Raw genomic sequence first — 20,851 nt, 5'->3', positions numbered from 1 at the left:
GTCCATATATTCAGAGCTATGGTTTTTTTCACTAGTCATGTACGGATGTAAGAGTTGGACCATAAAGAGGACTGAGCACCGAAGGTTTGATGCTTTTGAATTGTGGGGCTGGAGAACTCTTGAGAGTCCCTTGGACAGCAACGAAATCAAACCAGTCAATCCTAAAGGAAACCAACCCTGAATATTCATTAGAAAGACTGATGCTGAAGCTGAAACTCCAATACTTTGGCCACTTGATGCAAAGAGCCAAGTCACTGGAGAAGACCCTGAATCTGGGAAAGCTTGAGGGCAGGAGGAGAAGGGGGCGACAGAGGAGATGGTTGGGTGGCATCACGGACTCAATGGACATGAGTTTGAGCAAACTCTGGGAGACAGTGAAGGACAGGGAAGTCTGGCATGCTGCAGTTCGTGGGGTTGCAAAGAGTCAAACATGACTTAGTGACTGAACAACAGCAAGGAACTTCCATATTACTTTCCCTCTTGGCTGCACCAATTTACATTCCCACCCACAGTGTAGGAGGGTGCCCATTTCTCCACACCCTCTTCAGCATTTGTTATTTGTGGAATTTTTATTTATTTATTTATTTTTAAAGTTTTTATTAGAATATTTGTGGAGTTTTTAATGATGGCCATTCTGAACACTGTGAGGTAATGCCTCATTGTAATTTTGATCTGCATTTCTCTAATAATTAGCGTTGTTAAGCAACTTTTCGTGTGCAGTTGGCCATTTGTATGAATAATGACCTATATATTACTTTAAAATTATACTATAGTTACACATTTGAAAACACTATGAATGGCAATTTTTTATTCCCACAGCCTCCTCCCCCAATTTGGGATTCACAGAGATCTAGGGAGGAAGTGACTATGAAGACGCTGCTGAGTGGGTTTCTAAAAGCATGGTAAGTAGTGGAAAACCACAGCAAAATATAACACTGACCGATGGAGTTTTCAATACAGTAGCTATAGTAGATATCTATGTACACTTCAGTGTATATATAATACACAAGGCAAATATACCATAAAGGGGGTGGTAACAGGAACCTATTAAGGTGAGGTTTCTACATATCAACTGAAGTGGTAACATACTGATTCTGAATAGACTGTGAAAAGTTAAGTAGGTAGTTTATAATCCACAGAGCAACCACAAAAATGTTATACAAAGAGAGACATTCAAAATCAGAGTAAAAAAATTAAAATGAAGTACTCCAAGGCATTCAGATAAGCCAGAGGAAAGCAAGAAAGGGGAAACAGGGTAAAGAGAAACAGAGAGGACCAACGAAACGTGAAAAATAGTGGTAGATCTAAATCAAAACATACCACCAATAAATAATTGTCCATGGCCTAAATACATAACTAAATGAACTAGATTGACAGAACGGATTTAAAAAACAATAACGAGAAACACAAATAATGCTCCAACTATATGTTGGCTACGAGACTCACTTCAAATATAGTGACATAGGTAGCATAAGAGTAAAACGATGAATAAAAACACACCATGCAAACACTGATCAGAAGAAAGCAGGAGAATCTATAGATTATATGATCAGACAATGTCAACTTGAAAACAAACATAGTTACCAGGGATAAAGAGGGTCAGTCGATTCACCAGGAAGATACAATAATATAAATATGCATTATAGCTAACAACAGTCTTAAAATACTTGAAGCAAAACTGAAGGAACCGAAAGGGAAATAGACAAATCCACAATTATAATTGGGATCGTCAACATTCCGCTCTCACTAATAGATAGAATTAGTAGGCAAAAAATCAGCAAATTTATAGATGAACTGAACACCACCATCAACCAACTAATTTTAATTGACATTTATAGAGTGGTCCACCAGAAAACAGCAGAATGCACATTCTTTTCAAATGCACACAGAACATTCAGCAAGATTGACTATATCCTGAGTCAAAAACCAAATCTTAATAATTAAAAAAAACCCTGAAACCAAACGGATTGTGCTATTGGAAATAATGGAATAAAACTCTAGAAATCAATAACAGAAAGGTAATATGGAAATCTCCAAGAACTGGGAAACTGAACAACACATATTTAATTCATGGCTCAAAGAGGAAGTCTCAAGGGAAATGAAAAATACATAGAACAGAGCAGATTCATGTCAATGTATGGCAAAACCAATACAGTAATGTAAAGTAATTAGCCTCCAATCAAAATAAATTAAATTAAAAAATACATAGAACAGTATTAAAGTGAAAATAAAAGCAAAAACCTACAGTTATCAAAACTGGGGAGTCAGAAAACACATAGATCATTTTCAGGTTGACTACAAAAAGACACAGGAGATATTTTCGGCATAATGGAACTCTCGCATATCCTGGTTGTGTTGTGGTTATACAATTGTATGTAATTTTCAAGGCTTACCGAACTGGACACTAAAAGAAGTGAATTTTATTTTCTTTAAATTATACCTTAATGAAAATATTTTAAAAGAAGCATCGTGTTAAGTGAAGAACATAAGTTCAGTTCAGTTCAGTCGCTCAGTCGTGTCCGACTCTCCGCGACCCCATGAATCACAGCACGCCAGGCCTCCCTGTCCATCACCAACTCCCGGAGTTCACTCAAACTCGTAGCAGACCAGTATTATTCTGTGATTCCAATTTCATATCTAACGAGTAAATAAAACAGTTGATGAGTACACCAATGTATCTACTTACCTACGTGTATTTCAATATACATAGAAAACTGTATACCAAGTACCAGTCCAACAGTAGCAGTGGTTACCTTTGGGGAGTGGAATGCAAAGGATTTCACTTTGTCCAGCTGTGAGGCATTTTAAGCCACACATAAATTATTTATATTTATAATCCATCATGAAACAGTATATATGGAAGATATTATGATAAACAGTGAGAGTACTGAGCAGCATAAAAATAATATTCATTATACACTTAAAACACATTTGTCTAACTCTCTGATCCACTGAAATTAATGTAGGAATGATAATGAGCTCCATACGGTTTGTAATCTAAAAAGGCAAAAAATAAAATGAAGTTCAGTGGCTACAGCTAAAAAGTTAAATAAATGTGATCTATGTTCCTTCAGAATCATAGTTCATTTCAACCCTGAATATTCATTGGAAGGACTGATGCTGAAGTTGAAGCGCCAATACATTGACCACATGATGTGAAGAGCCAACTCATTGGAAAAGACCCTGATGCTGGGAAAGATTGAGGGCAGGAGGACAAGAGGGTGACAGAGGATGAGTGGGCTGGATGGCATCACAGACTCAATGGACACAAAGCTTGAGCAAATTCCAGGAGACGGTGAAGGACAGGGACGCCTGGTGTGCTGCAGTCCATGGAGTTGCAAAGAGTCCGACATGACTTAGCGATTGACCAACAACAAAAGGGAAGATGTTCTATCCTTGGTGAATAATAATAGTATCTTTTAAGAACACCAAATGATCAGGAACTGTGACTGGGTATGATTGTAATAGAGAAAATGTTATGGGGGAATATGGGCCTCTTGTCCATGAACAGTTTCTAGTTAGGTTCTCTCTGGATTTTGTGATATCCTGCTCTTAATGGCAGTGTCATCTTTTAATGGTTGTGCCCCACCCCCTGCCTTCCTCTCTATATCATGATGATAGAAGACGTCCAGAAGACCCTGAGCCTCATTATACATTCATTGTAACACATTAGCATGCTAAAGGGCACACCCACAGGCTCCATGACAGTTCCCAGGCCAAAAAAGGCCAAAATCGGGTCTTTGGCCCAATTCTTTACACTTAGTCTATGAAATTACCCCATAAAAACTAACCACCCTATATTTTGGGGCCCGTTCTCATCTTCTGAGATGGCCCATGCTCTGTCCTCGGAGTGTGTCTATCTGTCAAACAAATCCACTTCTTACTTATCACTGTGCTTCTCACTGAATTCCTTCTGCAATGAGACATAAACAACCTGAATTTCATTGTCCTGAGATCAGGTATGCGGATTCAGCTAGAAGATTTTGGGTTCGAGTCCCCTCCTAAGCCAGAGATTGTGGGTTCAAGTTCCATCTGAAGTGCAGGTCATGTGGACCTGAGTCCCAATCTGAGGGTCACAGTTTCAAAAACTACAGTTTCAAAAACTAGCCAGAATGGCTATTATCAAAAAGTCTACAAATAATAAATGCTGGAGAGAGTGTGGAGAAAAAGGAACCCTCCTACACTGTTGATGGGAACGCAAATTAGAACAGCTACTATGGAAAAGAGTATGGAGGTTCCTTAAAAAACTACAAATGGAGCTATCATATGATCCAGCAATTCCACTCCTGGGCATATATCTGAAAAAGACAAAAACTTTAATTCAAAAAGATACATGTACCCTGGGGACATCCCTGGAGGTCCAGTGGTTAAGACTGAGCTTCCACTGTGGGAGGCACCGGTTCAATCCTGGTTGGGGAACTAGAACCTGCATGCCATGTGGCACAGCCAAAAAGAATGTTAAATTTGGGGGGACTTCCAGCGGTTAAGAATCTGCCTTTCAATGCTGGGGACACAAGTTCAGTCCCTAGTTATGGACCTAAGATCCCACTTGCTGTGGGGCAACTAAGCTCACCCACCACAACTACTGAGCCCGCTCACTCTGAAGCCCACATGCCACAACTAGAGAAGCCTGTGCACCACAACGAAGACCCTACACACTGCAACGAAGACATAATGTTTGAACAGGTATTTATTGGACATGGCTTCCTTGCCAGGTTCCTGGGGAAAGACAGAGAGGATGGAATGCTCAGTCGAGAAGGACAGACATTTAATGTCTCTAAGAGTGAGAGAGAATGGCTGTCTCAAACGTATTTTCCATTTTATACATTGTACGAAAATGAGGCCTTATGTAGAGGCAGCATCTCATTGGATGATACGTCATACAGAACCTGAATCACAAAACATAGGGAGTTATCTGTGCTTGCGATCTACTATGCTATGTCTATCTGTTCATCAAAATCTGTTTTCAAAGTGGCTTTTCAGGCACGCCTCTGTTCAATGAGAGAATTAGGGAAATGTTCAGCCACCAAGCACACACATTTAAAGTGCCTTGGACTGAAAGACAAGCAGCTGTGGTGCTAGTGTTGTCCATTTATATACACTGTACGCAAATGAGGCCATGTGAACAGACAACATCTGATTGGACGAAACGCTCTACAAGAAGCCATGTCAAGAAAATCCCAGGAAGTTAAGTGTGTCTGGAAGTGTTACTGGAGTATTTCTCTTTGTCTCTCCTTCTCCGATGTGGAAGGTACTTTCTTGAAGCCCTGTCTCGGAAAGACACATATAGAGGAATGCCCAATCAGAAATAACAAACGTTTACAGTCTCAGATGAAAGAGAACGATGTTGGCAAATGTTTTTACCCTTCCTATATGCAAAAGCGGAGAAGGCAATGGCAAGCCACTCCAGTACTCTTGCCTGGAGAATCCCATGGATGGAGAAGCCTGGTGGGCTGCAGTCCATGGGGTCGCTAGGAGTCGGACACGACTGAGTGACTTCACTTTCACTTTTCACTTTCACACATTGGAGAAGGAAATGGCAACCCACTCCAGTGTTCTTGCCTGGAGAATCCCAGGGACGGGGCAGCCTGCTGAGCTTCCGTCTATGGGGTCACACAGAGTCGGACACGACTGAAGTGACTTAGCAATATGCAAAAGAGGCCTTGAGTAGATGCAGCATCTGATTGGATCACATGCAATACTGGTAACCGTGTCACAAAACCCGAGAGAGTTACCTTTGCTTGCAATCTCCTGGGCTATCTTGATCCGTGTGCTATTCTCTGTTTTCCAAGTGGCATTCTTGATGCCCTTCTGAGCAAAGATAGAAGAGTTCTCAGTTACGAGCACAGACGTTACAGTATCCCTGAAATGAAAGAGTAAGTCGATGGGGATCATAGTGTCTATTTATATATGCTGAATGCAAATGAGGCCTTGCACACAAGTGCCATCTGACTTTATGAAATACAACGGAAGGAAAACTTGTCTAAAAGTTCCAGGAGTTATATGTGCTTGCACTTGTTACTGGGCTATCTCTATCCGTCTAGCCTTGTCTGTGTTGGAAGTGGGTTGCTTGCCGGCCTCCTGGAGAAAGAGAGATAGGAATACTAGCACCACTGCCGCTTTTCTCTTTCTATCCAAGGCACTGTAAGTAAGTCTGCGTCTTTGGTAGCTGAACATTTCCCTGATTCTATCTTCGTCCAGAAGGGCGGCTGAAAAGCCACTTTGAAAACAGACTGTGTGAATGGATAGAGATAGCATAGATAACTCCCTAGTGTTTTGTGACTCGGTTTCCTGTATGGCATTCCATCCGATCAGATGTTGCCTCTGCACAAAGCCTCATCTGCACATAGTGTATAGAAAGGGAAAACACTTTTCCAACGCCTTTATCTTTCAATCCAAGATAGTGTAAATAACTTTCCCGTCTGTGTGGGCATTCCTCTATATCTATCTTTCCCAGGAAGGGCATCAAGAAAGTCACTTGCACAACAGAGAAGGACAGACGCAGAGAGATACTGGCTATCTATGTTACATATGGTAACGCATGTGTTTCAGTGCTATTCTCTCTTTAAAATCATTAGTTCTTTGAAAGATTACCAGTTAATTTGAAGGAGCCATCTCATTTCAAAAGTTTGTCTCATGATCTAACAAAAAGATACTTGCTTCCTTCATAAAGATATTTATATTCTCCTAAGAGAAAAAAATGAGAAATGACTTTTCACAGTGCCTTCCTTAGGACCAAGGCTCAGACAGCCCCTACAGCTTTCCCCCAACACTTAAAGGCCACTGAAGTCCCACCACGTGCTGTCCACGTGAAGGTTTCCTCATTCACCCCTCAGGACAGCTCTGTAACAAAGATATTGTGAGTTCAAGTCACAGAGTCCAAGCTCATGGTGACAGAACCTGGGTCACCTCTGGAGGTAAGTGTCCAGATGGGATGAGGTACCATTTCTCACCCTCCCTGAGGACACAGAGGAACCTCCCTTTCAGAAGATAGGCTTCCAGGGCTAGAGAAATGGTCACACACCCTTGCTGTTGTGGTCCCGCAGTACTCACTCACAAATCCCTCTGGGTGAGGAAGAGGACAGAGGAGATGAGACCCTGCCCCTTCCGGCAGCTGACCCCAGTGTCCAGGCTACATGCGTTGGCTCATCCCTGGGGCTCGGGCAGAAGCTCAGGTGTTGACCTTGAGCAGGTGATCTGGAGGGAGGGAAAGTGATATGTAAGAAAGTACTTTAAGGAATTGTACTTTATATTTCATGATCTTTAATCCTAGCAGCTATTCAAATCACCTATTATTATGACCAACACTCATACCAGGGTACTGATTTTAGAGGAGATAATGTGAACCAGGGAACACTTTTGATAGTCTTCCTATGCAGCTCACTCTGGAATTACTCTAAACTTTTAACATCTTGTCTTTATGCCTTCTGGGCTCTGAAGGATTTAACTCCCTGTAGAAGGCTATGGTTTTTCCGGTAGTCATGTATGGATGTGAGAGTTGGACTGTGAAGAAAGCTGAGCACCGAAGAATTGATGCTTTTGAACTGTGGTGCTGGAGAAGACTCTTGAGAGTCCCTTGGACTGCAAGGAGATCCAACCAGTCCATCCTAAAGGAGACCAGTCCTGGGTGTTCATTGGAAGGACTGATGTTGAAGCTGAAACTCCAATACTTTGGCCACCTCATGCGACGAGTTGACTCATTGGAAAAGACCCTGATGCTGGGAGGGATTGGGGGCAGGAGGAGAAGGGGACGACAGAGAATGAGATGGCTGGATGGCATCACCAACTCGATGGACATGAGTTTGGGTAAACCCTGGGATTTGGTGATGGACAGGGAGGCCTGGCGTGCTGCGGTTCATGGGGTCGCAGGGACCTGGACATGATTGAGCGACTGAACTGAACTGAACTGACTGAAAATGATATTACATGCTCTCGAAGTGCCGTCCAATGCTTTTTAGTATTATGATCTGTAAAGTTTTAAAGTCACAACATGATTGAAATTGAAAAGCAGATTCTAAATTTTAAAACCCAGAGAAGTTTGTGAAGAATTTGGGAGGAATACTTGCAAACTATACCCCAGATATTGGGTTAGTATCTGTGATTTGTCCAACATCCTTACTTTCAAAGAGATTGGCAAATAATTTCAACTGAGATTCACATAAAAAATACAGAGAAACAATGAACATGTTAAAATATGCCAAAATCACAAGGACTAATATTATGAAAATATTTTTTAAATCCTATGAATTAATATTAAGTGGAAAAGAAAAGATATGAAATCTCTTGGAAAAGACCATGAGAGTGTGCAAGTGTGCTTTCACCTACAGGTCCCTGGAGAGGAGGCACCATCCTATGACAACAGCCCCCTTTAGGTTGGGGGGTAGGACTAGGACTGGTGAAAGAGGTAGGATAATTTCAATTTATAAATATACTCATATATAGTGTTTGAAATGCTCTACTCAGGAAAACCAGTATGTGGGTAAAACTTTGAAAGCAGAAAATACTTGTGAACAGAGTGACAAAAATTACTGTGTACTATTCATTACTTTGTGAAAGCATTCCTTGTATTCAATTTCATGGGGAAATGAAGTAGAGTTTCAAACTGAACCGACTGTGTGTGTGTGTTTCTGTCGCTGTCCCCTCTGGTTCTACTACATCAAATACTCACTCACAGTTGCAGCTTTACCCTCGGTTCAGACCGGAGGTGGACTTCCAATCTCAGGTTTACAAATGTCAGGAAATGAAATGTTTTAACATCACAGAAAAGTGATGGATAGAGAGGATTGCTCCAGTTACGTGAAAATCCAGAAAACCCTGGCTGTTGCCATTCAGTCAAGCTCCCAAACTCCATCTCTCCCTCCTACTTGCTCAGCACCCTCTCTCCCAGCACTCTCAGAGCTTCCATACTGGATTTGGCCCCCATGTGGCATCATAACCGTCTCTTTGTTTGTTCTTTTTTTAACGGAAAGCAGTACAATTCTCAGAGTGAAAAGATGTGATGAAACAGTTTGTTTACAACGATATAAATTCTATTTGGCATATTGATACGTATATTAAATCAGTTCTGCTTGCTGTTGACCCCAAGTGTGCTTACGTTCATTGATTCATCCCTCATCAGAGTCACATGATGTACAATGTGGACCACAGTGGAAGTCTGTCTCAGGGAGCAGGGAGCAGGGAGCAGGGCATTCACCCTGCATTATCCCACCCCTGTACTTGCCACCAAGTCTTTCTCCCACCCCTAGCTAGTCATCTTCTAGCTAGGATAGTGGACACAGCTGCCCAGAGGCCGATCTCATTCGCCAACCTCACTCATGTCCCTGGACCAACACTGCCTTTCACCCACCACTGTCTGCATGCACTTCTGCCACCTGGTATTTCATCACGTGTAGGCTCAGAATATGTTTTTACAGTCTTTTACATTGTCAGGTTGTTTTTTTTTTTTTTTTTTTCAGACAGCATTGGAATCACTCTGTGCTTACCAATCATAGGTTGGATTTTAAGAAAGGGTATTGTGTTTCGTTTGTCGCTCTTTAATAAATAAATGTCTTTGTAGAGAGATTTGAAAATGGCAGTGTACTACTGCCACTTGTGACAGAACATTAATTGCAGCCTGAAGGAAGGATGTAGGGACCTTTGGGGGCTTCACAGGTGGCACAGTGGTGAAGAATCTGCGTGCCAAGCAAGAGCGGCAGGAGACATGGGTTCGATCCTTGGATCGGGAAGATGCCCTGGAAGAGGAAATGGCAACGCACTTCAGTATTCTTGCCTGGAAAATTCCATGAACAGAGGAGTCTGGCAGGCTATAGTCCGTGGAGTCACAAAGAGTGGGACACAACTAAACACGCATGCACTCGAGCCCAAACCCACCAGATGAAACTTTCCACAAGTCTGGGTAAAAGGGGGAAATTCCCTGGGTACAGCTATATACATAGTCTTTTTGAACATTTCATATAAATGATTCCACTCATACTGGACTGGAATTATTTATATGAAATCCAGTAAGGTGGATTAAGAAAAGGCAGAGAACCAGAGATCAAATTGCCGACATCCACTGGATCATAGAAAAAGCAAGAGAATTCCAGAAAAGGATCTACTTCCACTTTGTTGACTATGCCAAAGCCTTTGACCGTGTAGATTACCACAAACCGTGGAAAATTCTTAAAGAAATGGGAATACCAGAGCACCTGACCTGCCTCCTGAGAAATCTGGGTGCAAGTCAAGAAGCAACAGTTAGAACCGGACATGGAACAACGGACTGGTTCCAAATTGGGAAAGGGGTACGTCAAGTCTGTATATTGTCACCAGGCTTATTTAACTTATATGCAGAGTACGTCATGAGAAACGCTGGGCTGGATGAAGAGCAAGCTGGAATTGCGATTGCCGGGAGAAATATCAATAACCTCAGATATGCAGATGACACCACCCTTGTGGCAGAAAGCGAAGAAGAACTAAAGAGCCTCTTGATGAAAGTGAAAGAGGAGAGTGAGGAAGCTGGCTTAAAACTCAACATTCAAAGAACAAAGATCTTGCATCCGGTCCCATCACTTCATGGCAAATAGATGGGTAAACAACGGAAAGAGTGACCGACTATTTTCTTGGGCTCCAAAATCACTGCAGATGGTGACTGCAGCCATGAAATTAAAAGACACTTGCTCCTTGGAAGAACAGCTGTGACAAACCTAGACAGCATATTAGAAAGCAGAGATATTACTTAACTGACAAAGTCCATCTAGTCAAAGCTATGGTTTTTCCAATAGTCTTATACGGATGTGAGAGTTGGACCTTAAAGAAAACTGAGTGCTGAAGAATTGAGGCTTTTGAACTGTGGTATTGGAGAAGACTTTTGAGAGTTCCTTGGACTGCAAGGAGTTCAAACCAGTCAATCCTAAAGGAAATCAGTCCTGAATATTCATTGGAAGCGCTGATGCTGAAGCTGAAACTCCAATACTTTGGCCACTTGATGTGAAGAGCTGAGTCACCGGGAAAGATCCTGATGCTGGAAAAGACAGAGGCAAAAGAAGTTGATGGCAGCGGATGAGATGATTGGATGACATCACCGACTCAAGGGATATGAATTTAAGCAAACTCCGTGAGATGGTGAAGGACAAAGAAGCCTGGCATGCTGCAGTCCATGGAGTCGCAAAGGGTCGACACGATTTAGTGACTGAACAACAAAAACAAGCATAATCAGAAGTTAGGAGAAGCTAGATAAAAGGGGGAAACTGCTTTTTAATATGTGCTTAGTCATGTAACCTAGATTTCACTAAAGTTTTTTCCATTATGTCCTGAAACCTCCAGAACATGTCCGAATCCTAAATTCTTTCAGTACTCACATTTCATTCTTTCCAGGATAGCAAATTTTTTAAAGTGTAATGAGCCATATTATTTTCAAATTATAATATTGAAAATGTTAAAAAAAAAAACAGTATTACAAAATAATCATTAAATCTTGCTTGACCAGGCTGGAGTAAGTAATTGCAAATTATATGAAGTGAGTTCACATGATGTTGAAGCAGTACCAGAAAACGTCTAGAACAAACACCAGAAAGAGCTGTCCATTTCTTCAGCTGTCCATTTTGCATTGGAATGCAAAAGGAGGAAGTCAAGAGGTACCTGGAGTATCAGGCAAGTTTGGCCTTGGAGTACAAAATGAAGCCGGGCAAAGCACAATAGAGTTTTGCCAAGAGAATGCACTGGTCATAGCAAACACCATCTTCCAACAACACAAGAGATGACTACACATGGATATCACTAGATGGTCAATACCAAAATCATACTGATTATATTCTTTGCAGCCGAAGGTAGAGAATTTCTATGCACTCAGAAGAAACAAGACCGGGAGCTGACTGAGGCTCAGATCAGGAGCTGCTTAATGTTAAATTCAGGATTAAATTGAGGAAAGTAGGAGAAGGAAATGGCAACCCACTCCAGTGTTCTTGCCTGGAGAATCCCAGGGACGGGGGAGCTTGGTGGGCTGCCGTCTATTGGGTCACACAGAGTCGGACACGACTGAAGTGACTTAGCAGCAGTTAGCAGGGAAAACCACAAGGCCATTCCTGTATGATCTAAATCAAGTACCTTACGGTTATACAGTGCAAGTGAAAAACAGATTCAGGGGATTAGATCTGATAGAATGCCTGAAGAAGTATGGACAGAGGTTCATAACATTTCACAGTAGATGGTGATCAAAACCATCCCCAAGAAGACGAAATGTCAAAGGGCAAAACGGTTGTCTGAGAAAGCATTACAAATATGAGGGGAAAAAAACAAGCAAAAGGCAGATGAAAAAAGGAAAGATATACCTATGTGAATGCAGAGTTTCAAAGAATAGCAAGGAGAGATAAGAAAGCTTTCTTAAGTGGACAATGAGATGAAATAGAGGAAAACAATAGAATGGGAATGACTAGAGGTCACTTCAAGAAAATTGGAGATACCAAGGAACATTTCATGCAAAGATGGGCACAAAAATGGACAGAAATGGTATGGACCTAACAGAAGCAGAAGATATTAAGAAGAGGTGGCAAGAATACACAGAAGAACTATACAGAAAAGACCTTAATGAAACAGATAACCACAATGGTGTGATCACTCCCCTAGAGCCAGACATCCTGGACTGTGAAGTCAAGTGGGCCTTAGGAAGCATTACTAGGAGCACAGCTACCAGATGTGATGGAATTTCAGCTGAGCTATTTCAAATCCTAAAACATGGATGGTGTTCAAGTGTTGCACTCAATAGGCCAGCAACGTTAGAAAACTCATCAGTGGCCGCAGGACTGGAAATAGTCGGTTTTCATTCCAATCCCAAAGAGCAATGCCAAAGAATATACAAACTATGGTACAATTGTGCTCACTTCATATGCTAACAGGTGGCAGTAGTGGTAAAGAACCCACCTGCCAGTGCAGGAGACATCAGCAAAACAGGTTCAATCCCTGGGTCAGGACGATTCCCTGGAGGAGGGCATGGCAATCCACTCCAGTATTCTTGCCTGGAGAATCCCTTGGACAGAGGGGCCTGGCAGGCTACGGTCCATAGTGTCACAAGGTGTCAGACACAGTTGAAGCGACTTAGTACAGGTGTTTTTCTGGAATCCCCTTGCTTTTTCTATGACCCAATGGAGGCTGGCAATTGATCTCTGGTTCCACTGCCTTTTCTCGATCCATTTGTGCATCTGGAAGTTCTCAGTTCGCCTTACTGATGAACCCTAACTTGATGGTTTTTGAGCACAACTTTGCCGGCATGTGAAATGATCTCAATTGTATGGTAGTTCGCGCATTCTTTGTCCTTGGCCTTCTTTGGGATTGGAATGAAAACTGACTTTTCTAGTCTCATAGCCACTGTTGAGTTTTCCATATTTGCGGGCATGTTGAGTGCAACACTTTAACAGCATCATCCTTTAGGATTTAAATAGCTCAGCTGGAATTCCATCACTTCCACTGGCTTTTCATAATCATGTTTCCTAAGGCCCAGTTGTCAGACTTTATTTTTTTGGGCTCCAAAATCACTGCAGATGCTGATTGCAGCCATGAAATTAAAAGACGCTTGCTCCTTGGAAGGAAAGTTATGACCAACCTTGACAGTATATTAAAAAGCAGAGGCATTACTTTGCCAACCAAGGTCCATCTAGTCAAGGCAATAGTTTTTCCCGTGGTCATGTATGGATGTGAGAGTTGGACTGTGAAGAAAGCTGATCGCCGAAGAATCGATGCTTTTGAACTGTGGTGTTGGAGAAGACTCTTGAGAGTCCCTTGGACTGCAAGGAGATCCAACCAGTCCATTCTAGAGGAGATCAATCCTGGGTGTTCATTGGAAGGACTGATGCTAAAGCTGAAACTGCAATACTTTGGCCACCTCATGCGACAAGCTGACTCACTGGAAAAGACTCTGATGCTGGGAAAGGTTGGGGACGGGAGGAGAAGGGGACGACCGAGAATGAGATGGCTGGATGGCATCACCGACTCTGTGGACATGAGTTTGAGTGTACTCCGGGAGTTGGTGATGGATAGGGAGGCCTGGCGTGCTGTGATTCATGGGGTTGCGGAGAGTCGGACACGGCTGAGCGACTGAACTGAACTGAACTGACTGAAGGCCCAGTTGACTTCACCCTGCAGGATGTCTGGCTCTAGGTGAGTAGCCACACCATTGTGGCTTTCTGGGTCACTACTATGTTTTTGTATAGTTCTTATGTGTTTTTGCCACTTCTTCTTAATCTCTTTTGCTTTTGTTAGGTACTTGCTGTTTGCATGTTTCATTGTGCCCATCCTTGCATAAAATGTTCCCTTGATATCTTAATTTTCTTGAAGACATCTCTAGTCTTTCCCATCCTGTTGTTCTCTTTTATTTCTTCGCATTACTCACTTAAGAGGATTTATCCAAGACACTCTATTTGTAGAAAAAAATGAAAATGCATTTCGGAAAAAATCATTAAAATCTCTTAAAACCATATTATTTATGGAGAAGAATCCTTAACATTTGACTATATGTTTGTTTTTGAGATATTTTGCTATATAAGTGTTCATCTTATAGCATAGTAATTAGGTGATGGCCTACTTATCATTTCATACAACTGCTTTCTTTCGAGCAATACCAATGTGGGCTTCCCGGGTGGTGCTAGTGGTAAAAGAACCCATCTGCCAGTGCAAGAGAGCTGAGAGACAGGGGCTCGATCCCTGGGTCAGGAAGATGTCTTCAAGGAGGGCCTGGCAACCCATTTCAATATTCTTGCCTGGAGAATCCCATGGACAGAGGAGCCTGGTCGGCTAGTGTCCATGGGGTCACAAAGAGTCACACATAATATAGGCCCATGTAATCATAAAAATGGGAATAGAAACACCAATGGCCAATTTAGGTATGATACTTCTAAGAACTGTTCATTATTATTGCTGACTCCCTTGGTTCCCCACACAGTTGTAAGTGCTAAACCTGTAGTTGCTCATTAAACCCTCACCACAGTCTATGAGGAGGAGCTACTCTTGCCCAACTTTAAACATCAGGGAAATGAGGCACATTGAGGGCAGAGCTAAGCAGTCACAAGACTAAGACGTGAACAGATTCTAGGTGCCTGCTGAGCCCCACATCTAACTAGTGCCCACTGCTACTTCTCACCTGATAAGACTCACTGTCATCAGGGCACACAACTCTTTGGAAAACCACACACAAAAACAAATTCAAAGTGGACTAAAGACTTACGTGTAAGGCCAGAAATGATAAAACTGTTTGATGAAAACATAGGCAGAACACTCTATGCCATAAACCGTAGCAAGATCCTCTTGGACCCTCATGCTAACCTAATGGAAATAAAAGCAGAAATTAACAAAAGCAATCTAATAAAACTTAAAAGTTTTTGTACAGTAAGGGAAACTATAAACAAAATGGAAAGTCAGCACTCAGAATGGGAGCAAAAGGTATTCCAAACCAAAAAACTGACAAAGGATGAATCTCTAAAATATATAAGCATCTTAGTCAGCTCAAAGCATCTCAGTCAGAAATACAAACAACCCAATCAAAAAAATAGGCAGAAGACCAAAACAGCCATTCTCCAAAGAAGACATGCTGATGGCCATTAAACACATGAAAAGGTGCTCCACATTGCTCATTATTAGAGAAATGCAAATCAAAACTAAAAGGAAGTACCACCCAATACCAGTCAGAATGGCTATCATCAAAAAATCTATAAACAGTAAATGCTAGAGAAGATGTGAAGAAAGGGGAACCCTCTTGCACACTGGGGTGGGAGTGTAAATTGATACAGCCACTCTGGGGAGCAGTATGGAGCATCCTCAAAAAAAAAACTTGGAATAAAACTATCATCAGTTCAGTCGTTCAGTCGTGTCCAGCTCCTTGCGACCCCAGGAATCACAGCACGCCAGGCCTCCCTGTCCATCGCCAACTCCCGGAGTTCACTCAAACTCATGTCCATCGAGTCGGTGATGCCATCCAGCCATCTCATGCTCTGTCGTCCCCGTCTCCTCCCACCCCCAATCCCTCCTAGCATCAGACTCTTTTCCAGTGAGTCAACTCGTCGCATGAGGTGGCCAAAGTATTGGAGTTTCAGCTTTAACTATCATATGATCCAGCAATTCCACATCTGGGCATATACCCTGAGAAACCCACAACTCAAAAAGAAACATGTACCCTAATGTTTACTACAGCATTATTTACAATAGCCAGGACACAGAAGCAACCTAGATATCTGTCAACGGATGAACAGACAAAGAAGTAGTGGTACATATATACCATGGAGTATTACTCAGCTACGAAAAGGAACGAATTTGAGTCAGTCATAATGAGGCAGATGAACCTAGAGACTGTTATCCAGTGTGACTTAAGTCAGAGAACACCAAATATAGTATATTAAAGGATATATATTAAATCCAGACAAATGGCACTGATGAACCTATTTGCAGGGAAGGAATGGAGAAACAGAACAGAGAGCAGACTTGAGGACATAGCAGGGGAATGAGAGGGTGAGACGAACTGAAAAAGTAGCACTATACACACACACACACACACACACACACACACTACCATGTGTGGAAGAGACAGCTAGTGAGAAGTTGCTGTGTAACACAGGGAACCCAGACTGGAGCTTTGTATGAACTAAAGGGGCAGGATGGGGTGAGGGGAGTGGAGAGGGAGAGGATACATATACATAGTTACAACTGATTTGTAATGTTGTATGGCAGAAACCAGCACAACACTGGAATGCAATTATCCTCCATTTAAAAAATTAAACTGTCAAACGGAGGTCCAATATTTTCCTCCAATTTAATAACAAGAAATTTAAAGCACTGATTTTCTTGTTATATGGAGGAAGGGGCTTCCTCAACCTCTCATCTCTCTTCCTGTCCCTGAAAAAACATTACCGTTCTAAAGGCTTTTCTGGGGATGTAGTAAGAATGTACTTGCTTCCCTGCCATTTTATGTTTTTAACACTTGCAAGAACAATAGACATCTCTTTTAGGTAAAAAAATAAATAAATAATATAATAAAGAGCGGAGAAGCAACCTTTCCCCAAAACATACAACCCCCAAACACCTGCTGAAGGTTTTTATCTGCATTTCATTGTTCAAGAATATATTATATTCTTTCTTATGCAGGCATTCATATATTTATGCATGTAGGCATGTGTTTCTATCCCGATCTACAAAAGGTAAGATCTCATTTTAGTTTTCCAACCCTCCGATCACTAGAGTGGGAAAAAGACATGTCCAAACCGCAATCCCTGAACCTGTGATGAGACCATTTTGGGGAATAAGGTCTGTGGCATGAAACTACAGGAAATCATGAAACTGACATGAAATCATCCTGTATTTAGGATCGACTCTACATCTAATGATTGGTGTCCTATAAGAAAAAGGCGACAGGGAGAGAGCTGTGACCTCACTAGCCCTTTTGAGATTGCTACAGCACCGCCCCCAAGATTGCTGCTGCTAAGTCACTTCAGTCGTGTCCGACTGTGTGTGACCGCATAGACGGCAGCCCACCAGGCTCCTCCATCCCTGGGATTCTCCAGGCAAGAACACTGGAGCGGGTTGCCATTTCCTTCTCCAGTGTGTGAAAGTGAAAAGTGAAAGTGAAGTCGCTCAGTCATGTCTGACTCGTAGCGACCCCATGGACTGCAGCCTACCAGGCTCCTCCGTCCATGGGATTTTCTAGGCAAGAGTACTGGAGTGGCTTGCCATTGCCTTCTCCAGGATTAGGCTTCCCTGATAGCTCTGTTCCTAAAGAATCCGCCTGCAATGCGGGAGACCTGGGTTCAATCCCTGGGTTGGGAAGATCCCCTGGAGAAGGGAAAGGCTACCCTCTCCCGTATTCTGACCTGGAGAATTCCATGGACTGTATAGTCCACGGGGTTGCAGAGAGTCAGACACCCCTGAGGGACTTGCACTGCGCGAGAGGAGGGTCGGCTCGGAGCCCTGAGAAGTGCGCAGGCGCGACCCCATAGCAACGGTCAAACAAACGGAAGTTCCTCTGCTGAGGCGGCATTCCGTTAGAAGCTTCGGTCTTCGCGGAGTGGTGGCCTGGGGCATGCGTACCTGAGCGGTCTCGGGCTTAGCTGAAACTACGGGAGAAGAACTAAGGGAGAAGCCTCACCTGGGAATGGGGAGGAATGGAACTTGGCGCCTGCCTTCTGCCTCACTAGAGAGCCCTGTGCCCACCACTGCCGTACTTCAACGGTTGTCAGTGCCTGGGGACAGTCAAGGTTCGTTTCCCTCCGTTTGGGATCCTTGTCTTTAACACGGACAGGTACACCGCCTTCTGGGGTCGTACTGTTTACCTGGCCCACAGAACCTTTTTACTTAAAGACATTCAGTGCTCCCAATCCTGGAATTCTGGTATTGATGTTGAATACACCTTATTAGCATATTCCGATGGCTGTACCCAAAGACACCATCCCTTCCTTGTCGGAATGCCAGTGCCACATCTGTCTGGAAATCCTCATTGAACCTGTGACGCTGCCTTGCAACCACACGCTCTGTAAAGCCTGCTTCCAGTCGACTATGGAGAAGGCAAATTTGTGCTGTCCTTTCTGTCGCCGCCGGGTCTCTTCGTGGACTCGGTACCACACCCCAAGAAATTCTCTTGTCAATATGGGACTGTGGACGATAATTCAAAAACACTATCCAGAGGAATGCCGCCTTAGAGTCTCTGGGCAACAATCGGAGGAAATCGTTGATGACCATCAGCCAGTTCGTCTGCTAAGTCAGCCTGGGGAATTAAGAAGAGAATATGAAGAGGAGAGAAACAAGATGGAGGCAGAGCGACAAGCCATTCAGGAGGAAGAAAACAGAGCCAGTGAAGAATACATACGGAGATTACTGGCAGAGGAGGAAGAAGAGGAAAAGAGACAGGCAGAAAAAAGGTGCAGAGAGATGGAAGAACAACTGAAAAGTGATGAAGCGCTGGCAAGAAGGCTAAGCCTTGATATGAGCAATGTCTGTGAGGAAAGTGTCCCGGCTTTCCGCTCGGATTCCAAAACATCGAATCCCGTCACAACCAAGTCACAAAGGAAAAGGAAGCGCAAACAAAAAAACACTGGCGATATTCAGAAGTATTTGCCACCGAATTCTCAACTTGAGTCAGCGTCACAGTCTGAAGTTGTAGAAGAAGACAGGAAAACCTCCAGGTCCAAGGGAACTAACAGCAGAGATAGGAAGAAGCCTACAAGGCAAGACACAGAAATTGAGGAAGATATGCCAGCACTTTCTCCTCAGATATGCCTTGAAGTTCAAAAGCAAGATGCAGAAGCTTCAGTGGAGTCACCTAGACCTCACTTATGTGCCAGTGGTGGAGAATGGTACCTTGAAGGAAAAGTGAGAACAAAACAAGGCAGTCCTGAAAGAGAGTTATGTGTCATCAGTCATGAAGAACCTAAAGCTGGAGTTTCCTCTTCTGGAGAAGCTGCAGTTAAGCCTTATGGCAAAACAGAGAGTGGATGTACAGTGTCAGTTATGACGCAGACACTGAAAAATAACACAGCTGTGACAGAAAATGAGGAGCCTCGCCTACTGAACAATAAAGATATCTCCAGAGCAAAAAATCAGGAATCTTTGTCTGAAGCCGTCAGCGATCCATGCTGTTCTACAAAAAGGAAAATGTTCCTCAAAGCTTCCTCAGACCAAGAGTAAACATGTCCACTTTACCAAAAACGGATAGATTTGGAACGTCTATTTTTTGAGAGACATAAGCAAGAAGAACAGGATAGGTTATTAGCATTGCAGCTTCAGAAAGAGGTGAATCAAGAACAAATGAGGCCAGCCTGGCTAAAAGGATCCCCAGATGAATATCAGTTACGTGCTCCGTCTTCACCTGCGGGCAAATTATTAAATGGACAGAGGAAGAATGCCAAAGAGAGAAGCTTCCAAAGACAAAGTGATCTAGAGCATCCAGTACCTCACAGAGCCTCAAAAAAAAATTGGCAACCTTCTTTTAAGTTCCAGTTGTAACATTGTTCAGTTAATTCAAGAAAGTACCCAGTTCTACTACAGATACTTATAAATAAAACGATTCATTCCCTACAGCCTGGGAAGTCAAAGTATTTTTCAGATGTTTCACAGAAACACAAAGTAATGCTTGGGTAAGAAGAGTGTTTACAACCTAGTAAAGCTGGATTGTGAAGCTCTATCTTAGATGATAAGTTTTTCATTAGTGCTGCTCTGTGGGCACACTCATTGTCCCTAGTTAAAGGCCTGTGTGATTTCAGGGGCAGAGTATACAGATGTGTTTCTGCCAATCCCAGTGGTAAGCAAGAGTTCTGCGCCTTTCATTTTTTAATAACTGTGATGGACTAAGTTTAAGTTGACAGTCTTTGTGGATGTAAACATGCCTTGGCCAACTCCCAAGAAATCTTCATGTCCATGCATTTCCCCCAAGATGCATATTTTAGTGCCTTTGAGCACATTTTTGTCCTGACTAGTAATGAGAGCAACATTATGATATACCAAGTAACTAAGGAAGCCAGGCAGAGTTTAAAATCTGTTTTCTTGCAACTTTCTCATTACATTTTTGACATTTCAAACGACATAGTCTGTGGAGTTTTGTTAAGCAGTCTTCAGTAGCTAATATGCTCACTAACAGCATCCCCAAATGTTCTTGTAAATAATCAACACACTGCATTCTATATTTCTCATGCCTACTGTGAGAGAAATTGCAATAAAGATTTATAAGGTGAAATAAATATATGTATAACATTTCTTATTAGCAAGGTTTTTAAAATGGATCGTCACTTTCAGTGCTCACAGCATCCCTGTGAGGTAGTCATCGTGACTAATTCCCATTTTATAATAGGAAAACTTACCAAAAAAAAATAGGATAACTGAGGGACAGGGAGAAGAACTTGGGGGAGAG

At 42.6% G+C, this 20,851-nt stretch overlaps 1 long non-coding RNA gene and 1 pseudogene across 1 annotated transcript; one reads left to right on the top strand and one right to left on the bottom strand.

Annotated features, from left to right (window-relative positions):
- Nucleotides 1–2,129: 2,129 nt before the first annotated feature.
- LOC129549526 (uncharacterized) lies at nt 2,130–15,261 on the bottom strand. Its single transcript, XR_016036853.1, has 4 exons — nt 15,191–15,261; nt 7,054–7,197; nt 5,736–5,863; nt 2,130–2,637 (listed from the first exon to the last, which is right to left on the bottom strand). It is a non-coding gene; the product is annotated as an uncharacterized LOC129549526 (long non-coding RNA).
- Nucleotides 15,262–18,375: 3,114 nt separating this feature from the next.
- On the top strand, nt 18,376–20,074 carry LOC129564582 (E3 ubiquitin-protein ligase RNF168 pseudogene; annotated as a pseudogene).
- Nucleotides 20,075–20,851: the final 777 nt, after the last annotated feature.

Source organism: Moschus berezovskii, chromosome X (genome assembly GCF_049115385.1).
Source record: "Moschus berezovskii isolate FMDL1 chromosome X, NW_MosBer_1.0, whole genome shotgun sequence".
Lineage (NCBI taxonomy): Eukaryota > Metazoa > Chordata > Mammalia > Artiodactyla > Moschidae > Moschus > Moschus berezovskii.
This window is presented reverse-complemented; position numbering and strand designations above follow the sequence as displayed.